Consider the following 4,121-nt stretch of genomic DNA (forward strand, 5'->3'; position numbering starts at 1 on the left):
GGTGGAAGATCTGTGGGACATGCGTCAGAGGGGCAGGCAACACGGGGTTGTGTAACACTGAAGGTCATGGTAATAAGGACTTTGGATTTACCCTAACAGAGAGGGGAGCCACCAGGTAGTTTCAGATGGAGGAGTGGATATTAATGGACTCTTCAAAACAATTCACTTCTTCCTGTGTGGAGGACAGACCGCAGGTGCCGGGAGTGGAAGAGCCAGACTAGTTAGGAGGTCGTTGTCATCCGGGAGCAGTGAGAATGTTGGTGGGAAAGGCCCTACAGCTGTGCTGAGCTACATGCCCAGAGCTCACTTCGGTGAGCTCTGGGAAGCTCTGGGAATCTCGTCATCATTTGGAGGGGGCGGAATAAAATCAGAGCTAAAATTTAGGAAATATAATCAGCAGCAGAACTTCTGATGCATGGGGTAAAAGACAGCCTATACCACAATCTGTTGTGGTTAAGAATAATTTGTTTTTGTATTTCTAGGAATATCAAGAAAGAGAAAACTGGTTTATTGGAAGACCTCAAAAGACTGAAGCAAGACAAGCAAGCTCTTGAAGCAGACTTGGAAAAAATGAAGAGAGAAAGAGACCAAGCCAGAGAGCAGGTGCGTACACCAAAGGGAACATGCCGAGCTGGTATGGTTACTTTATACTAGTAACTGTTCTGAACTTGAGTTTAAGTAATAGCAATTGGATAATATAAGCAAAATGCTATTCCTAGAAGTATATTGTAATTTTAGAAACTTTTAAAAAATTAGTTATTGAGAGGTATGTTCGTTTGATTGGTTTCAGCAGCAATAATTGCAAGATTGAAGAAACTCAGATTATTTTGAATTCATGGCATTGTGTGCTCAGTTGTTTGCAGTCCTCCCAGCCAGACTATGACCTTCCAAGGCCTGGTCTCCCTTTTTATCCCTGGACCTGAAACGTAAGCTCTCAAGTGTTTGACAAATGAACAGACAGCACCGTGCTATGTTTGTAGAAGACACAAGGGTGAATATGGCATTCCTCACTGGAGAAAACAAAGGAGTAAGATAAGAATGCAGAAAGTTTAATACTAAAAAAAATTAGAAATAAACAAGAGGGTGCTAGTAAGGATTTCAGGGAGGAGAAGCATTTGAGTTAGGTCCTGGCAGGTGGAGGGACTCAGGAGGAGAGGAGGGAGGCCACTCAGCTGTGTCTCATGGGCGTGTTACTGAGCACACCTGTCCTGGGCCATATGCAGGCAGGGCATAGGGCAAGAAAGGTCGATTGGAAGAGCCCTTGTTTGCCAAAGGAAGGATCTTTTCTTTGTGATTTTATGATCTTCAGTGTAAGATATGTACAAAAACATCCACTAATCTGTTTATAAGAAATGTACTTTCCTGGGCTATAAAATAGAATAATAATCATCGCTCCTATCATGTGTTTGTTGTGTTAAATAAAGTCATACAAACTTTGAGAATTGAGACTGTGAACACAGCCTTCTTTTACTAACACACTCAACTGGACACAATCTTGCTACATCCATTTGTTGTTTGTTTGTTTGTTTTGGCCCCTTATTTTTTCATAATGCTTTCATTAAACAGGCATTGGTTTTCATGCAAAATCTTTTAATTTAGTTATTTCCATATTTAAAAAATTATATTCGGGTTATTGAGTTACTTTATCTTATAGGTGAAAAATTATATGAAATAAAAATTTTAGAAAAAACGCATAAGAAATGAGTTGCCTGCAGGAAAGATTACAGTGGTGTGCTGAAAATCAGGAGCTTCTGGGTAACGATGCAGTTCAGCTTAAGGAAGCAAATGAAGAAACAGAAGCTCAGACCTGAGGTGATAGATCACTCCAGAATGTGTTCCTATTTTAGATTAGACTGAGAATACAGACCACTGTCCATATCTTAGGGCTCCCTATCCAGCAGATTCAACAACCTGTAGATGGAATATTTGGAAAAAAATGGAAAGTTCCAAAAAGCAACACTTGAATTTGCCACATGCCAGCAACTACTTACATAGCATTCATGTTGCATCAGATACCATGAGTAATCTAGAGATGATTTAAAGTACACAGGAGGATGCATATAAGTTCCATGCAAGCCCTATGCCATTTTATTCAAGAGGCGTCAGCATCCGTGGATGTTGGCATCTGGGGGAGTCCTGGAACCAGTGCCTCATGGTTACCAAGGGATGGAAGTCCAGGCTCCTGATCCCAGCCTGGCAGGTCCCCACATGGTCTGAATCCTGCCTGTACCACACTCCCCTGGTCACTCTCCTCCAGCCCTGCCAGACTGACCTCTGATTCTTGAACAGGCCAAACTCACTGCACTTCATGTCTGGCCCCTAGAAATGCCCAATACTTTCTGAGTGTGGCTCTGCTTCAATAATATGGGGTGCATTGCCACTAGAGAAGACAGTGTGAAGTTTCCTTAAAAAACTAAAAATGGACTTATGATCCAGCCTTCCCACTCCTGGGCATATGTCAGGATAAAACTCTAATTCAAAAAGTCACATGCACCTCAATGCTTACAGCAGCACCCTTTATAATAGCCAGGACATGGCAACAACCCAAATGTCCATTGACAGATGACTGGATAAAGAAGTAGTGGTATATTTATACAATGGAATAGTACTCAGCCATTAAAAAAATAGAACAATGCCATTTGCAGCAACAAGGATGGATGTGGAGATAGTCATTTCAAGTGAAGTAAGCCAGAAAGAGAGAAAAATACCATATGATATCACTTATATGTGGAATCTAAAAACAAAATACACAAATGAACTTAACTACAAAAGAGAAATAGACCCACAGACATAGGGAAACAAACTTATGGTTAACAGGGAGAGAAGAGGGTGGGAAGGGATAAATATGGGAATTCGAAAAGTGCCCCTCTTGGGGAGTGATGGAAGTGTTAGTTATCTTGATTGTGGTGATGGTTTTCTGGGTGTAGACATCTATCAAAATTCATCAAATTGTACATGTGAAATACGTGTAATTTACTGAACAGGGATCATACCACAATAAAGGTATTTCTAAAAAAACAGATTGGCTGCATTGTGTCCTATGTTTGTATGTGTCTTCAGTGAGTGGGTCTTCAAGTTTCTGGGCTGCCATATTTTCTGAACCAGAAGTGCCCTCCTTCCCTTTTCTTTGATAAACTGTCAGTGGGTGGCATTTATTCCCGTGGCTTCAACCGCTCTCTGTCCACTGATTAAGTGTCAAATCTCCAGCATGGACATCTCATTTCCATCCCAGAAATACATTTATAATTGACAAGTAGAAAATCCCACTTGATTAGCCCATAAAAATCTCATGCTCTATATGTTTGAATTAACACTCGCTCAGAATTAGGTTTATTTTTTCAACCCGTGGCATCACCATCCCATCTATTTTTCATGCCATGCATCTGGGTGTTTTCCTTTACTTCATTCCCTTATCCCCTATCAGTACTACAATTCTATTCCTTAATGTCCCCCAATTAAGTTTCCGCCCCTCGCTCCCCACTGCATTAATTCACACCCCCCCTTTGTACTCTCCCCAGTGCTGTTCTTTAGAGTGAACTATCCACTTTTCTAAGTTTTAATGACTAATCTGTGTCACTCTCCTTAAAACCCCAAATAATTCCCCACTGCATATGTGAGGAAGTCCACACTCCCTGAATTAACGTCACACCTTCTCATCACCTAGTTCCTGCTTTTTTCAACCTCAGCTTCCATTAGTTCCCCACAGCCTCTAGCCTCACAGACCTTCCTTCCCTAAGTGCAAAGTGCTCTTAGACACGACCAGGCGTCTGCACGAGACACGCAAGCTGCCGAGAATCCCGTCCACACCACGCACTCTCCTGGTCTAGAGATTTGCTGGAATCCTTCAGATGTCAGTGCAGAAAGCAATTCCTCTCTGACACCTTCCCTACCTTCTAGAACCCAGCCCCAGTCAGTGCAAGAGCCCCTCTGAACATACAGTATACATGATGCCAAGTGACTCTTACCACATTGTTTTGAAAACCTATTTAAATTTGTCTCTTCCACGACACACTATGATCTCCTTGAGGGATGGGGGCTGTGTGGTATTTGTCTAGATAGCTAATGTCTGGCACAGACCCCGGGCCATCGGAAACAGTCTGCTGACTCATCAAGAATTGTCG

At 42.1% G+C, this 4,121-nt stretch overlaps 1 long non-coding RNA gene across 2 annotated transcripts; it reads left to right on the top strand.

Moving 5' to 3' along the window:
* The first annotated feature begins 482 nt into the window (after window positions 1–482).
* LOC116668738 lies at window positions 483–1,581 on the top strand. 2 transcript variants are annotated; one of them, XR_004325984.1, is made up of 2 exons: window positions 483–603; window positions 791–1,581. It is a non-coding gene; the product is annotated as an uncharacterized LOC116668738 (long non-coding RNA). The 2 variants fall into 2 exon arrangements; XR_004325983.1 differs by having other exon boundaries at window positions 794–1,581.
* The last annotated feature ends 2,540 nt before the right edge of the window (window positions 1,582–4,121 follow it).

Source organism: Camelus ferus, chromosome 14 (genome assembly GCF_009834535.1).
Source record: "Camelus ferus isolate YT-003-E chromosome 14, BCGSAC_Cfer_1.0, whole genome shotgun sequence".
Taxonomy (NCBI): Eukaryota; Metazoa; Chordata; class Mammalia; order Artiodactyla; family Camelidae; genus Camelus; species Camelus ferus.